This window comes from Erythrolamprus reginae, chromosome 1 (assembly GCF_031021105.1).
Source record: "Erythrolamprus reginae isolate rEryReg1 chromosome 1, rEryReg1.hap1, whole genome shotgun sequence".
NCBI lineage: Eukaryota > Metazoa > Chordata > Lepidosauria > Squamata > Dipsadidae > Erythrolamprus > Erythrolamprus reginae.
The window spans coordinates 19,431,422-19,452,632 of NC_091950.1; the positions used below are offsets into that span (position 1 = coordinate 19,431,422).

Consider the following 21,211-nt stretch of genomic DNA (forward strand, 5'->3'; position numbering starts at 1 on the left):
CTGGGCAAGAGGGCTTGGGAGGCAGGTTCTGCCGGCCACAGGACGATGGCGGGAAAGAGGGGCGGGGAGGACCAGCACCCCCATGCTTAATCCCGCCCCCAACCACGCCCCTTTCCGCCCCCACTGGGCCATAGAAAAATTGTCTTGCTGAAACTGGTCCCTGGTGGAAAAAACGTTGGGGACCACTGATCTAAGAGGTTGCAGTGGGAGATGATTTTTGATTGGGCTGATCTAACTTTGTACTTTCAGATGTGCTACTCCCATTAACCCATGCCAGCACATGACCAAGCGGAGCCAATCCAATATTTTCCTCCTCTAAATGATTAATATGATGGGTTTCACTACATGGGTACAGGTAGATCTCAACTTACAACCATAAATCAGCCTACAATTACAGCCTACAATTGCAGTTGTAGTTGGGGGAAAGATCAAAAGCAACATGAGAAAATATTATTTTACTGAAAGAGTAGTAGATCCTTGGAACAAACTTCCAGCAGACGTGGTAGATAAATCCACAGTAACTGAATTTAAACATGCCTGGGATAAACATATATCCATCCTAAGATAAAATACAGAAAATAGTATAAGGGCAGACTAGATGGACCATGAGGTCTTTTTCTGCCGTCAGACTTCTATGTTTCTATGTTGCAAATCTTGCTGGTCAACTTTACTTTTTTTTTTTTTTTTTGCTGTAGTTGTTAAAGGAATACCAGTCATTAAGGGAATGCCATAGACATTAAACAAATCCATTGTTTGCAAAGGGTGTTGTTTTTCTTCAAACTGGAAGCAAACGCAAGATCTGGCGAAGGGGCACAACCCATAAATTGCAGTCATGTGACTTTGGCATGTTGCACGCAGCTGTAAATGTGGACTTAGTTGCCAAATGCCCAAAACACAATCATGTAATGGAAGGTTAGAAATCAAAAATTCAAATCTGAGTCACAGGTAACTTTTTAGAGGATTATCATAACTCCAAGCAGTTACAAAACATCAGTCATTAAGTGAGGCCCACCTACAGTTGGCTGGAGAGTTCTGGGAGTTGAAGTCCACAAGTCTTAAAGTTCCCTAGTTTGGGGACCCCTGATATGTTATAAAAAGACTAGTTTTTCTTCCTCAAATAATTTCCCTTTATGGGTCAGCTTAAATTTCCTGAGGATACAGTAATAGGATTTTTTTTCTTTTTCGCTATTGTTATTTATTTATTGATTGATTTGATTTGATTTGATTTGATTTGTATGCCGCCCCTCTCCGAAGACTCGGGGTGGCTAACAACAATAAAAAGACAATGTAAACAAATTTAATATTAAAAATAATCTAAAAAACCCCAATTTAAAGAACCAATCATACATACAAGCATACCATGTATAAATTCTATAAGCCTAGGTGGCAAGGGAAAAATTTTAATTCCCCCATGCCTGACGACAGAGGCGGGTTTTAAGGAGCTTGCGAAAGGCAAGGAGGGTGGGGGCAACTCTGATATCTGGGGGGAGTTGGTTCCAGAGAGTTGGGGCCGCCACAGAGAAGGCTCTTCCCCTGGGTCCCGCCAGACGACATTGTTTAGTCGACGGGACCCGGAGAAGGCCAACTGGTCGCTGGGATTCGTGCGGCAGAAGGCGGTCCCGGAGATATTCTGGTTCGATGCCATGAAGGACTTTATAGGTCATAACCAACACTTTGAATTTTGAATTGCGCCACCACCTTCTCAACAACCTTCCCCATAAAGGGAAGGTTGGAGACTGGGCGATAGTTATTAAGAATGGCTGGGTCCAGGGAAGGCTTCTTGAGGAGGGGGCGCACAAGTGCCTCCTTGTAGGGATCCGGAAAGGACCCCCTCCCCAGGGATCTCCTGGACCCAGCTCCATGTCACCTCCCTGCTGGCCAAAACCAACCAGGAGGGACATGGATCCAGTAAACAGGTGGCGGAACTCACAGCTCCAATAGCCTTGTCCACTTCATCAGGTGTCACCAAATCAAATTCTTCCCAGATAGACAAGTACGGGCCCCAGTCACCTCGACTGACTTATTGTCAGTCGACTCTGTTTTCCAATTGGAGTTGAGGTCTGCCCGGATCTGAGCGATTTTATCAGCAAAAAACGTGTTAAAATCCTCGGCACTCCAATCTTTGGGGAACAGTGGCAGCTTTTTAGGCAAGTAAGTTTGTTTTCCTTAAAATGTTATTCCGGCTTTCAGTTCGGAACTGCAAGATCTGCAAGGAACTTGTGACTTTGGACTTCTCTCTCCATCCTTGTTGCTGCCTCATCTCCATAAATATTCACCCACCACTGCAGTGCTAATAAACTCAGATTCTTTTCTACAATGATGTCCAACTGTCTGCTCATTGTCCAGAAATGCATAGAGAAGTCTGGAACTTTCATCCATCCAGAGTAATTTTGTGGTAACCATGGCACAAAGCTATGCTGGTTTGATCCCTTTTTATGACCAAACCTCAGTCACTCGCCAGAATTCAGCAGGAATTCCATTTCTTCACATTCTCATCAGGTTCTTTGGATTTTGAGAGAATACATGTAGTCCTCAACTTTTTGGCTCAATTTGTTAAGTGATATTTGCCTCATTTTATGACTTTTCTTACCTTTGTTAAAGGAATCACAGCAATTCTTAAATTAGTAACACGGTTGTTACAGGAATCGGGATTCCCCATTGACTGCTTGTCAGAAGATTTATGAATAAGAGGATATCTCACTCCAGCAACCGCCATAAACGTCAGATGTCAAGCATCCAAATGTAAATCACATGACCAACTATCGTGTGTGCATAAAAAATGGTCATGTCGCTTTTTTGCTGCTGTTGTAACTTTCGTGACTAAATGAACTGTTGTAAGTTGAAGACTATCAGTATAGGGAAATGATTTAGTAAGGATGGAACTAACACATAGAAACATAGATTGACGGCAGAAAAAGACCTCATGGTCCATCTAGTCTGCCCTTATACTATTTCCTGTATTTTATCTTAGGATGGATATGTTTATCCCAGGCATTTACCAACCACGTCTGCTGGAAGTTTGTTCCAAGCATCTGCTACTCTTTCAGCAAAATATTTTCTCCAGTTGCTTCTGATCTTCCCAACTAACCTGTGTTCACTTTCCTATTAAAAACACTTCCCTCCTGAACCTTATTTAACCCTTTCACATATTTAAATGTTTCGATCACGTCCCCCTTTTCCCTTCTGTCCTCCAGACTATATAGATTGAGTTCATGAAGTCTTTGCTAATAAGTTTTATGCTTAAGACCTTCCACCATTTTTGTAGCCCGTCTTTGGACCCGTTCAATTTTGTCAATATCTTTTTGTAGGTGAGGTCTCCAGAACTGGACACAGTATTCCAAATGGGGTCTCAACAGCGGGATCACCATCTCCCTCTTCCTGCTCTAGTTATGCAACCAAGACCCCCCCCAAAAGGTACCTGTGACCCAGACACATTAGTAACTAACAGGAAGGAACTTTGCAATACTAGCAATAAACAAACAAACAAACAAACACATTGCTAGTATTCCTAGTGATTTGGGACCATCTAGGGTACTGTAGTTTCCTTTTAGTGGAAGTGGCAAAGTGGGGAAGGAGAATAAAATTAAATAAGGTGTGAATTCGGATTATAACACTCCTGGCGAGGCTCTGATGGTTCATTTCCCGCCCTTCATTGGCTCCTCGTCACCGGCCGGAACTTTTCATTGGTGAAATCACTTTGGTCGTCAATCAGGTTGGCGAATCAAAGCAAAGTCGAGCCAAAGCGGGGCGTAGCTTTGTACCAGGCGCAAGAAGATGGAGGCGCTCGTTTGCGGAGGCGGCGCTCTGAAACAGAGGGTGGGCGTGGCCCAGGAAAAGGACGAACTCCGAGATAGGGCGTGGCTTGGATCAGTGGAAAGCTGACGTAGAAAGAAGCGTTTTTTAAGGCGGCGTTTTGACGGACGGCAGCGCCCTCAAAAGACGCGAGAGGGAGGCGCCTCCGCCCAAAGGACAGCGGAGGAAGGGGCGTGGCACCCGAGAGGGCAGCGAACCTCCGAAGAGGCGTGGCTTCAAAATGGGAGCGCGGAAGGCGACGAAGAAGAGGAAGAGGAGGAAAGAGAGAAAAAAGAGGTGCCGGCGGTCCGCTGCTTCCCGCGCGTGCGCAGTTGCTCGTCAGCCAAAGGAAGGGAAGCGCCTGAGGAGATCGCAGAAAGGGGGAGGGGGCGGGGGCGTCGCTCGGCGCGCGAGACTGAAGTTGCTCGCCCGCCTTTTTTCCCCTCCCCCCTCCGTCTTGAACGCTCCCCCCCTTCTCGCGGCCTGTCCTCGCGCGTGCGTACTCCACCCGTGACCCCTCCCCTCCACGGCATCCCCTGTTAATCGTCCGCGTCCTCCTCCTCCTCCTCCTCCTGTCAGTGGCCACCTGAGGGAGCCGTTCTCTCCTCCCCCACCCCCCAGCCAGCTAGGCCCGGCCCGGCCCTGTGAGTTGGAGGAGAAGGAGGTGGCGGCGTCGTCGACGACTTTGAGGTAGTGGGAGAGAAAGGTGGGGGGGCGCCGAATTGGGCTGAGGGGATGCCGGGCGGGGGGGCGAGAGAGGGAGAGGAACGGGTTTGTTTTACTATCGTCGTTGTCAAAGGGGAGGGGGGGCGAGGAAGAGTTTTCCCCTCAGGCGTGTAGATTCCGCCCCCCCCCTCTGGGAAAGAAAGCCGTGTGATTGACAGGATGGGGGGGTCTCGACCGGGAGGAAGAGACTTGAAGTTGGGTTTTTTGGGGGGGGGCACTCGTTTTGGGATGGGGGAGGGAAACATTTCGATGACGGTGCTAATTCAAAGCGCGGCGCGTATTTGGCCTTCGGCCCATTCAGAAAACTTGAGTTTGACTTAATCAGAGCGCTTGGATGGGCGACCATCAGGAAATTCTTGGCCGGCCTGGAAAATTGGGAAAGTGGGGGGAGGAAAAACCCGTCGTGGAAGAAGGCGGTGCCAAACTACTTCCATACTGTTGACAGGAAACGACATGGACTCTCAGTGAAGTCACCAGGAGGGTCAAGCTCAACTTGGGGGGGAAAAGAAACTTTTTCTTAGGTGCTTGTGACTCACCATTGGTGGATGAGGGAGGATTACAGTGAACATGCCAGAAGTTTCTTGAGTGGCTGCTTGTTTGATCGTTTCTTGGTTAGTATTTTTTTAAAGGATTTTCTCTTGTGAGGTTTTTAAAGCTGCGCAAAGATGCACAACTAAACTTTCTGACTAACTTTCTGACCCTCTTCGAAGAGGGAAGAAAATATACTGCTCAAAAAAATAAAGGGAACACTTAAACAACGCAATATAACTCCAAGTAAATCAAACTTCTGTGAAGTCAAACTGTCCACTTAGGAAGCAACAGTCAATTTCACATGTCAGCACATTCAACTTTGTACAGAACAAAGTATTCAATGAGAATATTTATTCAGATTTAGGATGTGTTCTTTGAGTGTTCCCTTTATTTTTTTGAGCAGTGTATATTGTCCCCTCTTCAATCAGTAATGTTGAGAAATAACTCTTGTGCTTTAATGTTTAGTGTGTTGTGTAAGGGGGGGGGAAAGGAACATTGGTGGAATTTTATTTAGGCAATCCCCATCTCAGTCTGGAGGGACTTGAGGCAAGTTTTAATAATTATAGTATTTGAACACTACTTGTAAATACTTGTTTTCTTGACAGCTTATAAAAAGCATTTTAAAGAAATATCTGATTATGTCTAACAGTTGCTTCTTTTATAATCTGCTATTTTTAAGTTATGAATATATACTGCTCAAAAAAAATAAAGGGAACACTTAAATAACACAGTATAACTCCAAGGAAATCAAATTTCTGTGAAATCAAACTATCCACTCTAGGAAGCAACACTGATTGACACTAAATTTCACATGTTGTCAGCACACTCAACTTTGTACAGAACAAAATATTCAACAAGAATATGTCATTCATTCCGATCTAGGATGTGTTCTTTGAGTGTTCCCTTTATTTTTTTGAGCAGTGTATTATCAAAAAGAGAATAGAATACTGTAGCTCATATTTAGAGTTGATGGGGTGTGTGGCTTAAAACTTAAACATGGTCACCTATTGCCTTCATAGAGAATGAAGGGAGTTTACAGGACTGTGCCCAAATTGGGGAAATACAGATTAAATGATTTTTTGATAACTGTTGATTCCATTGTGTTGCATTTTAATACTAGATTCCAAATGACGAAAAAAGTTACATTTCTGAGTCACTGAGAGGATTAATAAATGTAGGATCAAAAAATAATTTGATCCAGTCAGCTAATCCATAAATAATTAAGCTTAACTTAAATCAGACTGAATAATTTCATCTAGTCAAGACAACACCTAAAACTAATCAGTTGACTGTTTTGCATAATCAGGACTCCAAGAAAAAGCTGGGAAGAAAGAGTGAATGGGGGGGAAAAAACCAGGCTGCTTTGTTACAGAACTCAGGTGCTAAGTCCTGGCAGCACCAGACACACTGATTGGCTGTGATGGTGAATCATCTTTTTCGTACCTGACCAATGGAGAAGGGGCTAGTGATGGGCTGGACAATTGCCAGTATTGTCTTAGTTCAAGGGATACTAAACATTTCTTGAAGATGAGTGAGAATGTTGTATATGCTAATTTTTGATTGAGGGAAATTACCATTAATCTGATTGGATTAAATATTACAGAAATGAGGACTGCTAAATAAGGAAAACTTTAAAAGAATTTAAAAAAAAAAATCCTTACAGCTACTTTAGCAGAAGCTGTGGATAAGACCACAGAGAAATATGTCAGTAGTCTCTGAAGAAATTAATGTTTGAAGGTTGAAATTTGGCATAATTTGGGGAGAAAAGAGGAAGCTGATTGATCTCAGTCAAAATCTGATTTCTAGCACACGGAATAGTTAAGAAGCTTATTGCAGCAGGTTGTTTCTTCTGCTTAAAAATATACAAGGTTTAGGGGAAACTGTGTAAATGAGCATCAGAGTGCATTTTTACAAGGTAAAATTGTATTTAATCTGGCTTATTCCTGTTAACTCCCTTGAGAGATAGTTTAAGAAACTCATGGGAATAGTTGGAAGAAATGCCATTAAATGCAAAGTGCCTTTTGGGAGGTAATTGCCTGTGCTTTCCTGGTGAATGTGTTCCAAGTGCAATAAAGTTTGTAAGTATTGGGGCTATTTAGGTACATTCCATGCATTTAGAATGAAAAATGGAGTATGTTTGTCTAGAAGAAAAAAACAGGTAGCAAAATGACATTCAGAAACATGAATGGAAATGCTACGAGCACTAATAACTATGGGGGGTGGAGAAAGGTAGGTACTATATATGCACACTGATTGTTTAGCAAAATTGGGTGTACACATGAAGTATAGAAATTGTGGCTACTGGGCTTTTTGGAAACTTAAAATACAAGGAATTGGGCAGCATTGACTTAACTGAAAAATGCTTTAAAAATGAAAATGAAGTGTTGAGATATACAGGGAATTTGTTTTAGAACATTTTACTAAGAAATAAGCTTTGTAGAACAGTAAGAATTACCTTGAGTCAAGCTTGAATCCTGGTGACCTCATAGGAACAATTTGGTGGGAGACAATTGTGTGTTTCAATAGGGAATCTTTAAAGGAAGAAAAGGCAGTACAGTAGTTGTAAAGCCATTTTTCTTGTTTCTGGATTATAATGTTTAGGGACAAAAACTTATTTAAAAGATCAGCCAGGAGAAAGTAGTTTAGAGACCCTCTGGTTTAAAGATATAATTCTAGTAGTTTTTAAAATTCAAGTTCTTCATTTACTGGATAGAATCTCTTACTGTGAATTGATGTGAAATAATCATTGTATCACATCTGGATGATAACTGTAAAATCCAAGGCCTGTCTATGGAATGGTTAATAACATCCCCACCCATTGAGTTTCTAAAATAGCTCTGGAAGTGAGACATTTCCTTTTAAATACAATGACGGGTGGCTCTTCAGGTGACGAGAATGCCCCATTTTTCAGGTTATTCAGCGCCAACGTTCTGGGGGCACCGAATTAGGAAATTATTCTCACTCATTTTCATACCCATTACCTTAAAGGGATGTTCTTATGAGAAAGAGGTTTTCTGAATGAAATCCAATACTTTTTAAAGGATGCTAAAGAATACTATTTCATGCTTTTAAAAATTATTTTTATATATGTTTATTAAAAATTTAAAATGACAAATATTAGTATTAAAAGGAAACAAAAGAAAAAATGTGCAGAAAATAAAGAAATATAAAGAAATATCTTATTTTCTTTTGCAGCAGTTATAAATATATCCTCTTACTCTATCAGTGGTTCTCAACCTTTCTAATGCCGCGACCACTTAATACAGTTCCTCATGTTGTGGTGACCCCCAACCATAAGTCTAGCACCAATTCTCCCAACAATTGGCAGGAAGGTCAGAGGGACACCCCGCTGTAAATGCCTGATTGGTCAGATTGTAAACAATATGTTCCAAGGCACCAGAATAGAAGCTTTAGTTCCTAACACCCTGGGAAATTTATATTTTCCCATGGTCTTAGGTGACCCCTGTGAAACGGTCTTTCATCCCCCAAAGTGATCCCAACCCCCAGGTTGAGAACCACTGCATAGGAAAAAGTAATTACAGGTAGCTCCTGACTTACAACAGTTCATTTATTTATTTATTTATTTATTAGATTTGTATACCGCCCCGGCTCACAACAAGAAAACAGTACAAATGTATTAATGTTTTGCCTGCTGCCGCTCACTGCTAACTCATATTTGTCCACTAGTTACTGGTTTTGAGCCAGGTTTGGCCTAATCTGTACCTGTGCCTTGGTTTTTCCTGCCTAAGTGTAAAAGCCTTGCTTTTCTCCACATTAAATTTCAGGGTGTTGCATAGGGCTCATTGTTAAAGACTTTTTGGATCCTGAGTTTGTCTTCTGGAGTGTTGGTTTTTCCTGCCAGCTTAGTGTCGTCTGCAAATGCGATGAGTTCCCCTTCTATTCCCTCACTTAAGTCATTTATGAAGATATTGAAGAGTACTGGGCCTAAGATAGAACGCTGTGGCATCCCATGCTTACTTCCCTCTATGTAGATGTTGTTTGGCTATGAACTTTCAGTTATAATGCCTAGTGCTCAGGTTTTCCTAGTTTGTAGGTCTGTGATGGTGAACCTATGGCATGCATGCTGGAAGTAGCATGCAGAGCCATTTCTCCTGGCACTTGAGCCATCACCCAGCTCAGCTCCACTGTGTATGTGCATGCACCTCTTGGTTTTTGTGCCCTCCTTCAGCTTCGGGGGTGTGTGAAAACTGCCTTCCCCATGCTCCAGAGGCCCTTTGGGAGTTGGAAATAGGCCCACTTCTGGACTTTTGGTAGGCCCATTTTTTCCCCTCTCCAGGTTCCGTAGGCTTTTCTCAAGCCTCTGGGAAGGCAAAGATGGCTTCTCACGGGCTCCGGAGGGGGTGGGGGAGCGCAGGGGGTCACACACACATATGCACGAGGGGGGTGGAGCATGAGGCACGTGTGCCTGTACAGGGTGAGGCACATGGGGATGTTCCATGAGCATCGGATTATGGGTTCCAGCACATGCACTCATGCACTGAAGCATGCGCACACACTTTCAGCACATGAAGAGAGAAAATGTTTAGCCATTAGCTAACCTTTAGCTAACCTGGATTAGGTTAACAGTAACATACAACAGTGGTTTTAGTAATTGAATACTTCTTTTTAGATAAGCCCCCCCCCCCCACACACAAATTTTTGAAGGTACAGGACAAAATATTCTATTTGATAGAATTTTTGCTTCTAACATCTTATAGTACAGATAGCTTGTTAATGACCACTATTGAATCTGCAATTTCCATCGTAAGTCTTTATGATTATTAAGCAGGTCACTATCCTGTTTCCCTGAAAATAAGACAGCGTCTTATATTAATTTTTGCTTCCAAAGATGTGCTACGTCTTATTTTCAGGGGATGTCTTATTCTTTTTCAATGAAGAATTCACATTTATTGCTGAACAAAAAAAATGAACATTTATTATATACTGTACAGTAGTTGTCATCACAAACCAGCATAACCAAACAAATTGAATCCTATCAAGAATTTCTTACTACTACTGTGCCATTTTGTACTACAGCGTGTTGGATGTGTTTTAAATTTGATTGATGCAGGGTTTTGGGATGCAATTTATGGAAAGCAGTGTTATATATGTTCTGCTCAGGAATGCTGCGAAATGAAACGTCTCCTACGTCTTACTTTCAGTGAATGCCTTATATTAGGCAATTCTACGAAATCTCTCCTATGTCTTACTTTCGGGGTTGACTTATTTTCGGGAAAACAGGGTATGATGTTATTTTATGTGGGCTATCAAGAAAGTTACCACAATTCAGTGAACCACATGAGCATTGAGTGAATCAATTCTTAATTGTTTTTTTGTGCTGGAAATTGTCAAAAACAGCAGAAAGACAAATATGTTTCAAATTGTGGTCACATGACCACAAGGTGCTGCAACAGGTTGTAAATGTAAACCAGTTGCTAAGTTCCCAAAATGCATTCATGTAACCATGTGGCAGTCATAGCTTAAGAGGACTTGTCATAAGTACCTTTATGTCTTTGTATATTTACCCATGTAGTGTGGCTATGGTATTATTATTTATCATTATTTTCTTTTACTTCCTCCCTTTTGTTGGTATCATAATTATTCTGTTGCTTTGCATGTACACTAAAGTATTCTGTACCATAGAAAAATTCCTGGTGTGGCTAATTACACTTGGCCCAAAAATGTTCAATTCAATTTTGGGATCTGATGTAACTTCAAATGATTGTTAAGCAACTAGTCATTAAGTGACGGCTCCTGGTGCTTAACATAACTCAGAATACTTGGAAGATAAATTGGCACGAACCATTAGGATTACATACATTTTAGATGAAGAATGCATAAAGAGTTACAAAGAAATATGTATCTATGATATAAATTATTCATGCTGTGTTTTATGAATTCAAAGTATAGTCCTGAATATGTTGAATTTGATTGGATCTCTCTAGCAGAAGTTTACATATTAAGGTGTTTCCAAACATGCTGAAGCCACAATTGCATTCTCAAGTAGTACCAGATCTCTTTCCCACCTAAGAGCCCCAAACATGAGCATACAGTAGTCCCTCACCTATCGCTGGTGTTACGTACCAGACCTGGCCGCGATAGGTGAAATCCGCGATGGGGAATTTATCGACTGATAGTACTTATTTAAGTATTTATATTGTAATTGTTTGGTAAGTTTTCATTGTTTTAAGTGTTTATAAACCCTTCCCACACAGTATTTATTTTAGATACAGTATTTAAATACAGTATTTACAATTTTAGATATATATATATTTTTTAAAAACCTGCCGATCGAGTTCGGCGGGCTGTTTAAATCTGCCGATCGACTTCCTCAGAAACCCGCGATGAAGTGAAGCCGCAGTAGGTGAAGCGCGGTATAGCGAGGGACTACTGTATTCCTTACAAATAAACCACAAAATAATCTTGAATTATAGCGTAGGAAGGGCCAGTTGAGTCCAATCTCCTGCTAAGCACAGTCCAAATGAAAGACATTGTTGACATTCAATTTCTCAGTATCTGCTTGAACATATTCTATAAAGTATTATTATTATTATTATTATTATTATTATTATTATTATTTATTAGATTTGTATGCCGCCCCTCTCCGCAGACTCGGGGCGGTTCACAGCAATAATAAAAACAATGTATAAGAAATCTAATAATTAAAAGTCACTAAGCAAAACATACACACAAACATACCATGCATAAACTGTATAGGCCCAGGGGAGATATCTTAGTTCCCCCATGCCTGGCGGCAGAGGTGGGTTTTAATAAGTTTACGAAAGACAAGGAGGGTGGGGGAAATTCTAATCTCCAGGGGGAGCTGCTTACAGAGGGTCGGGGCCGCCACAGAGAAGGCTCTTCCCTTGGGACCCGCCAGACAACATTGTTTAGTCGATGGGATCCGGAGAAGGCCAACTCTGTGGGACCTAACCGGTCGCTGGGATTCGTGTATGCCTACATATTCTCAGGATGAGTCCATTTTTGAACTGCTCTTTAAATGCTAGTAATATTTTCTTAACATTGAACTAGAATCTCATTTCATGTAACTTAAAATTATTATATTATTCTGTATACTGCATTTTGGAATGATACAAAACTACCGTAGTTGATGGGAAACATACTTTCTGATATTTGAAGAATTGTATTATATTCCCATCTCCGCCTTTGCAAACCTTAACATTTTGAGTGCTTTAAATTTGCATTTTTATGATATTGTCTCCTATCTATAGTGCCTTTCACCAGTTTTTCTGAATCTTTCAAAAACTATAGGTAGGATTCCCAGAATTGCACACAATACTTAGGTTGAGGTCAGAGCATACATACATACATACATACATACATACTGTACATTCATTCATTGACAGGATTGGAAGTACTGTACACAATTCCTTATATTATCTAGTTAACCTACTTTCTCAAATTAATCTACCATTCAATCCTAATTATTTAAAACACACACAGAGAAAGTACTATTGGTCTCCTGTATGCATCGATTTAACACTTGTCCTGAAATGAAATTTGGGTGCAAGAATGAATTTTTAAAACATGGGGCGGGAGAGGAATAGACAAAAAGGGCAATCTAATTGTGTAACATCCAGTCAGTTCTGATTTAATTTTTTCTGCAACACTTCTAAATTTTGTTTTCCTCCAACGTGGCTACAGGCAGTGGTGTGCTAGCGCTGGCTTGTACTACTTCACAAGAGTGAATTGTTAGAGCAGAGCTCAGCCACAATGCCTGGCATACTGGTCAGATGTCTGGTAGCTCATGGCATGACACTAATGAAGATAGCAAAGCTGCCAATTATGCATTTATTAGCATACCATTGGGTGTGAGCCACTATTCTAGGTATTTTTTCCCCTTAGGATTTGTGAACTCAGTATTCATACAAAACTCCTTAACAATTTTAGAAGTATATACAGTATTGTAAAAGGCATCTTTACAACAAGCTTTAAAATAACTTATGTTTAGTTGCTTAGGAGAAAGTAAACATGCCTAGTTTAGGAAATGATTCTTTTCTTTATATGGATCATGTGCTCTTGTGAACGTCAATTTTATTTATATCTCACCATTATTATTTTTACAAATAACTCAAGGCGGTGAACATATCCAACAAAGGCTGTTTACTGCAACAAAAATAGTATAAAATTATTTTTAAATATTTTTGTTCCTATTTTTGTAATAGAGATTAGACTGAAATATTGATTTGTATCAGGGATTAATTCCGGAATTTGTTGGCTGAGACATAATTCTTGCCTCCCAATTTAGTAGATCATGTTGAACTTCCAGCCTTGGGCAAAATCAGTTTATTAGGATGCTTTTTGTTTATGAATCTTTCACTAGGTTTTTAAAAATAATTGTCACTTAATATGAGACTTTGAGTCCAACATTTCCCCCTTACTCTACTCTTCCATCATCTCTTACCTGTACTAATTGTATTTAGGTCGTTCCCTACTTCTCAATCACAGTGCATTTTTGCTGCCTTAGCATTCACTTGTACTTATTACATTAAATAGGTTCTCTTTAATAATTATCTCAAGCAACTTCCCTTTTAGTTAAGAACATTAATAATTAAGCCAGTAATTTTTGGATTTCCAAAAATAATCTAATAAAAGATTCTATGCATCAGTTCTTTCCTTTTACTATATTAGAAATATCAACAATGTGCTAAATTAACATTACTGATTATAGCAAGTCGTCCATGTAATCTAGAATACAATTTCTAGATTAGAATGTAAAGTGAATCGCTGTGGATCTTAAGTTAGTAATATGGTTGTTAAGTATTGACATTGCTTGTCTGAAGATCGCAAAAAGCAATCGCATGAACTACTTGCCAAACAGTCAAATTTTGATCATGTGACCATGGGGATGCTGCAACTTTCATAAGTGTGAAAAGTGGTCATAAGTCATTTTTCAGTAATGATGTAACTTCAAACAGTTACTAAATGAACTGTTGTAAGTCGAGGACTACCTGTATCATGATTCTTATAAATATTAACAGTTGGTAGAGAATAGATCTTGAGCTCTGCTGAGGGAGATTGCTTGAGATACATCAAAATAGAATCTTTGGGGAGAAAGTAAAAAAGGAAGTCGAACGCATACCTAGATTGATTTGTGCACGGTGCTTTCAAAGATTTGAGGGATATTGAAAATCAGGAGGGAAAAATTGAAAAGTATTGGGCAGGGAGTTGGCAGCTGGGTACTTGTGGCAATTAACAGCTTCCTGCAAGAAGGCCTGGTCAGCGGCCTCAGTGTTATAAGGTGAAGATCCCCACATTCCAGGTTTCTATTATTACTTTTAATACAGGATTTAAGGTATGACCTCATGCATGCGCATGTCTCTAGCCTTAAGTATGTTGTTCCTACTTTTATTTTAACACACCAGGAGGCAGGGGTGGCTTCTAACGTATTTTGCTGCCGAGTCACTTCCTCCCACACCACATGGCTGCGCCTAGTGAGCGCATGCGCAGTGGCAAAACACTCCCCAAAATTTCCCCCCCAAAGTCAAAAACAAGATGATGAACGCCTGCAAAGTGCCAGAAATGCAGCTTCAACTCATGTGAAGAAGGAAAAAAACTGGAATAAAATAAAATAAATAAAAATAATTTAAAAATAAAATAAAGATGGTGGTACCCATGGACCAACACCAACTGAACTGGTTTGGGCAAACTGGTCCAACCACACCTCTGACCAGAGGTGATGAAATTTATTTATTTATTTATTGGATTTGTATGCCGCCCCTCTCCGGAGACTCGGGGCGGCTAACAGCAACAATAAAACAGTGTACAATAGTAATCTAATACTAAAAACGATTAAAAACCCATTAATATAAAAACCAAACATACATACATACATACCATGCATAAAATTGTAAAGGCCTAGGGGGAAAGAGGATCTCAATTCCCCCATGCCTGATGGCAGAGGTGGGTTTTAAGTAGCTTACGAAAGGCAAGGAGGGTGGGGGCAATTCTAATCTCTTTGGGGAGTTGGTTCGAGAGGGCCGAGGCCGCCACAGAGAAGGCTCTTCCCCTGGGTCCCGCCAAGCGACATTGTTTAGTTGACGGGACCCGGAGAAGACCCACTCTGGGGGACCTAACTGGTCGCTGGGATTCGTGCAGCAGAAGGCGATCCCTGAGATAATCTGGTCCGGTGCCATGAAGGGCTTTATAGGTCATAACCAACACTTTGAATTGTGACCGGAAACTGATCGGCAACCAATGCAGACTGCGGAGTGTTGGTGTAACATGGGCATACCTGGGGAAGCCCATGATTGCTCTCGCAGCTGCATTCTGCACGATCTGAAGTTTCCGAACATTCCGAAATAGTCAAGTGTAGAATATCTGTTCTATTTTCTGAATATTCTGATGTGTAAGGGAGGGTAGACTTACCACTGTGGACAAAACAAATACATATACTTGTTTTATTTCTTGTCTGCAATGTACAATTTCCAACCACAGCACAGGGTTTGTCTAGAGAATGCATTACTTCTGCATGTGTGTTTAATTAATATTCAGGAAAGCAGGTGATGTAATCCTTGCTATTTCTGTCCATAAACGTAACCTAAAGAGAAAATCCACTCTGGGGGTTTTTTTTGGTTAGCATTCGACTAAGGTACCTCACTTGGCATGCTGTTTGTTTGAAGTATGAATAGTAAAAACTGATTTTTTTTCTCCTGAAAATGCATGCTCATAATTTGTGATTATGGCCATGGCTCATCATCATATGTTGAATTTGCATAACATTAGTCTGCTTCAAATCAATCTGTTTTCAAGTCAATCTGGTAGTTTAAAAAAGGTGCTCATTTCAGTTTGTACAAACATGTAGTTCTCGACTTATGACCATTCTTTCAATGACTGTTTGAAGATACGACAGCACTGAAAAAAGTGACAAAATCCCCCAAAGTAGCAAGTGTCTATGATAAAACTAAGGTACCTTGCCTACAGCTAAGACGATGGGGGACCTTCAACTCCCTCCACCTGCCCATCTCCTCCTCGCATCTATGCCCTTTTGGCAGTGCTCCTTGGAGGCTGGGGCTGAGGAAGAGGCCCAGGGCTTCAGTGGTTGCTCCTGTGGGCCTCTGTGTCCTGCCACACCAGCTTTCACCATCTTCCTCCCACTGCTAGTGAGGTGCAGCCAATCTGGCCTGTGTGAAACAGCTGCTGACCGTGCCAGGCCTTCTTCCCGAGGCTCTTTTCACCATGCTCCAAATCGTGTGCCTGTTCTCGTGAATCCTGGGAAAGACGGCCTCGTGTGGCTAGCAGCCAGGAGAGGCACAGCGGAAACAAGATGGCAAAGGCCAGCTGGGATGGTGGACTGCTGGGCGGCAAGGATGCAGGGTGGATGGGACTTCCTGCAGCCCTTGTTTTACACAGCAGCAGCAGCAGCAGCTTTCATTGCACTGCTGGAGATTCCTGGGGGGCTGTTTTGCACCACGCTGCTTCACTGCACCTCAGGGGCTTCTGGCAGCGCCAGAGCTGGAGCACACCAGGAAAACCCCTGAGCTGAAGATTGTTCTTTTCCTGGATCTTTTCCCGCTGCAGCCCCCTCCCCAACTTCTTCAGAGTTTGTGCTGCACTCCAGCAATACCCCATAGTCTTTATTTGGGATTCTTTCCTCTTCCCACTTAAGGAACTGCTTGTCTGGAGTTACGACAAGAGAACAAGCTTGACATTGCTAAGCAATGCGGTCACATGACAACACATTTTACAACCGTATCACTTAGCTGTGGAAATTCCTGCCCCAATTATGGTTGAAGGTTGGGACTACCTGCATGGTATAGCCACTGCTATACTATACCGTAATTCTTCTGTGAGATGAGTAGCAAATAAATTTAATAAAATGAATAATGCCCTCATCTTGGGATCAAGACTGAATATTACAACTTTCCTGACATAAAATCTTGGTGCATCTTCACAGCTTTTGTTTTTTAGAAGTATTTAACTTTTATCTGAGCTTGACCCTCCTTTTCTACACACTGAGCCAGGTAGCTCTAGAAAATTGTGGTGGCCTTTCAAGGCAATTTTTTCTCTCAAGAGATTTTTAAGTTAAAGGGAAGGTGTTTTGCACCACTGCAGAAGGAATTTCTATAGAACTTTGTCTCTTGTAGTAAATGAAAGCAGGAGGCAGTAATTAAGTTCACACAAAATGTTAAAATGTGGTTTGATTGTGACTTAGTTTGCTGTATGGATCAACTGTTTAAGTCAATAAACTCTGATTAATCAAATCAAGATTTAATGTGTTCTCTGAATACATTCACTGTTGTCAAAGGAATAAATGCTGAAAAAAATATACTTCAGGTGCTCCTAGTAATCAGCTGTTTTCAAATTCAGCAAAAAGACTACAGGCCTGTATGTACTATGAGCAATAAAACTTTCTCCAAAAAATGGGTTTAAAGACACATGCCTGTCTTGATTCATGATGGATTGGGGAAGGTCCACGTACTTGGCTATATGCATGTTATCTGGCTATGATGGCGCAGTGGTTACAGTGCAGTACTGCAGGCTGCTTCTGCTGACTGCCAGCTGACTGCAATTTGGCAGTTCAAACCTCACCAGGCTCAAGGTTGACTCAGCCTTCCATCCTTCCCAGGTGGGTAAAATGAGGACCCAGATAGTTGGGGGCAATAGGCTGCCTCTGTAAACTGCTTAGTGCTGTAAAGCACCACGAAGTGGTATATAAGTCTAAGTGTTATTGCTGTGCATAAAGCATCCAGGCAGGAACTTGCTATCTTACCCTAGACCTATTGTGTATATGTAGAGTGGCTGCAGCTGATATTGATCACCCATGCTGATGTCCTTTCATTTCAAATAAAGGTTAAAATCAGTTGCTAATCAAATATCCTATATTTAACTATCTCTTTGCTTTAGCCAGTAAAGGTCTTGCTTCTGTAGCCTTTAATGAGGCAAAATGGTCACCATAGAGCAAAATATTTTGAATAGATACCTCAAATGGGCTGGTGTACAGATTCTGTCAAAAACCCAGGACTGTTGAAGGAATGAATTCTAGGGAAATTGTAGCTCCACTATCCCCTCTTGGTCCACTTGCACACTCACAACACCCACCCAGCTTTCTTAACCTGCACCACTACCCCCTTCACACCCTACACAACTATGCAGCAGCTCTCGGACGTTCCCTTCTCCACCTGCACCCCCTTGCTCCCTCCTGGCAGCAGCCACTTACCTGCTTGTTGGCCTTGAAGTTGCAACTTCCTACTGGCTTCCCCAACTAACACTTTCTCTCTGCAAGCTTCCCACAAGCAGGGTTAATGGGGAAGCCACCAGGGAGGGAGGGAAACTCAATGAGGCAGCAGGCAAGTAATTGGAAAGCACTGTGGCTTTCAACTGCTTTTTTTTTTTCTTTTGCCCACTTGTCGTTTTGTTTAGGTAAGGAAATACCTGAAAGGACCCAGCTGGGCATGAGTTGTCCAGTTGTTTTGTGAAATTCACTAACAGCAAAAACTTGTGGCATGAGATTCATTTCCATGCTCCACTTCAGTTTCAAGGATTTCGGATTTGCAATATTACGCACTGCACCAGATGAGTAGACTGAAAAATGTCTTCGATATATTTATCCTTCTGTTGAATTTAACCTTCAAGGAATTAGTGTAGTTGCTGCGCTAAAGGACAAAACAAGTCCATCTCTGTTCATTTTCCCTAGGTGAAAATAGAAGAGATACCTTTTCCCTCTGGAACTATCTCGCTACTGTTGATCCACAAGGGAGTGTGATTAACAGAACCCAGCTGATGCCCTCCTATACCTCCAAATATGATGTCATGTTAGGGATGTGCCCTGGGATTTGACACTTCAGGGACCTTGGAATGCTGGCAGACATTTCAAGGCCTAGGACTAACTAAATTATATGTCTTTAATGATTTGGGATCTCATTTAGTATATTCATTAAAGGGCAGTCATATCGCAATGTATTATTTCTGCTTTTTAGTACTGTACTGTTCTTGCTTTGGATGCTAGAAAGGAAATCGTTTAACAAAGCAAGATAGTCGGGATGAAGAGGGAATAAATTATTAATGGCCTTTTAAATAAATAATTGAAATATATATACAGTGTTCCCTCGATTTTCGCGGGTTCGAACTTCGCGAATAGCCTATACCACGGTTTTTTAAAAAAAATTAATTAAAAAATACTTCACGGTTTTTTTCCCTATACCACGGTTTTTCCCATCCGATGACATCATACATCATCGCCAAACTAATAATTTTTGCAAATAAATAACAAAAAAAATAATTATTGTTAATAAATAATTATGTTTATAAATATCAGGATCACCAAGTGCTTTATTCAGTGGTGAGTACCAGTAATAATGGTGAGTAAATGGTTGTTAAAGGAATGGGAAATGGTAATTTAGGGGGTTAAAGTGCTAAGGGAAGACTTGTGATACTGTCCATAGCCAAAAATGGTGTATTTACTTCCGCATCTCTACTTCGCGGAAATTCGACTTTCGCGGGCGGTCTCGGAACGCATCCCCCGCGGAAATCGAGGGAACACTGTAATAAAGAAAGCTCAGATTAGTTATCAATGGAAAAAACCTGGAAAAGGGTTGGAGATTGGCTTTGGCTTCACATTCAAGAAGTTTCAACGCTGTCCCCAGCATCTTAAAAGAAGTTTTGGCAAGAAAAATGGGTGGTGGTGGTCTTGTAGCTGAAAGACAGAGGCAGAGCAACTCAATGTCAAAAATATTGGACAAAGAGACTTTGTGATAAACTAAACATCTGAAGTAGTAATTATAGAGAATATTTGTTACATCTCTATAATTAACTTCAAAACTCATTTCCTTTTGATAAATTTATGCAAGGACCTTGTCTTAGTATTAAAATGATCAGCATCCAATCATTCCTAAAACAGAAGTCACTGCCACCCAGAAGTTGTCATTTGCTTCTTTGCTTGAGTCAGTGCTCTGCGTTTGAGCCTTTGATTGCAAAGTACAATCAGGCTGCCAGACAGGAATACCATGGATTCTTCTGAGAATGAGGAATTTCTAAATTTCTATTCTTGTAAAAAGCATAAGATTTTCTGAGAGAGATTTGAACAGCAAAATGTACTAAATTTGAATTTCAGAAGGTGTCTTAAAAAGTTGGACCACTGGGAGTTGTAGTCTTTGAGGGCACTGTCACAATTATGAATTCTTATTTTTTTTACTTGGACCCTCAGATCAATTAATGAGATCCAGACAGTAAATAATGTCTTGAAAGGACATAACTGTCAACAAAATGCTTTTGAATATAATACGTTACTTGGAAATTTTTGTTCAATTCCAGAACTTAAGTCTTTTGTGTATAGATTATATTTCCCACCCATTCTTAAAAACTCAAGTGGCATTTTCAGAAAGGAAAAAAAAGTAATTGAGAGCCAGAACAGTGATGAAAATCTACACATCACCAATAGATCCTGATTCATTTTCTGTTAGGCCCTTATCTAGTCCAATGCAATGTGTCACAATAGTTCTTCAAATTCCTCATTTCTTTAAACTAGAGATACTTACGAACCTAATTCGTTCCACGACCAAGTTCTTAAGTAGAAAAGTAGAAGCAATTTTTCCCATAGGAATCAATGTAAAAGCAAATAATGTGTCCAAACCCATTAGGAAAGAAATAAAAGCTCGGAATTTGGGTAGGAGGACGAGGAGGAAGAAGAGAAGGAGAGTCGCTGCCGAAGGAAGAAGGTGAGGTGAGGGGGATCAAAACAATCCAAAACTTTAACGTTTTAAAAAAAGAAGAGGGAGTCTGAGGCGGCGAGGATTAGTACACGTCTCCCGTACACTGCGCCAGAGGGAGAAACTCAGACAGTCAAGAGGGGGAGCGCCACCAAAAGGCTCCTCTGGCAGCCCAGAAAAGCCTGAGATGGCAGGGATTAAAAGGGAATGGTAGGAAACTGGCCGGGCCTTTTTGCCACTCTCAAATTTCCTGGGAAATTTTTCTGGGCTTAGGTTCTTAAGTAGAAAATGGTTCTTAAGAAGAGGCAAAAAAATCTTGAACACCCGGTTCTTATCTAGAGAAGTTCTTAAGTAGAGGCATTCTTAAGTAGAGGTACCACTGTATTAGGAACGAAACCTTGGATTAAGTCCATGTAAAATATCCATTCTGGATCTTGAGCTAAGTAGTATATTTACTCTGTAGGCTTTGGTTTCATCATCTGCCAAAACCTGGA

At 41.0% G+C, this 21,211-nt stretch overlaps 1 protein-coding gene across 2 annotated transcripts in view; it reads left to right on the forward strand.

The window, feature by feature from the left end:
• Positions 1-4,039: 4,039 nt before the first annotated feature.
• Positions 4,040-21,211, forward strand: part of GATAD2A (GATA zinc finger domain containing 2A) — a 160,048-nt gene continuing 142,876 nt past the window's right edge. Inside the window, exon 1 of one of the 2 annotated variants that reach the window (XM_070746378.1) lies at positions 4,040-4,089. The gene's annotated coding sequence lies outside the window, so the exon portion shown is untranslated. Of the gene's footprint in view, positions 4,090-4,364; positions 4,483-21,211 lie in introns of those variants that run through there. The other variant, XM_070746362.1, reaches the window with a different exon arrangement.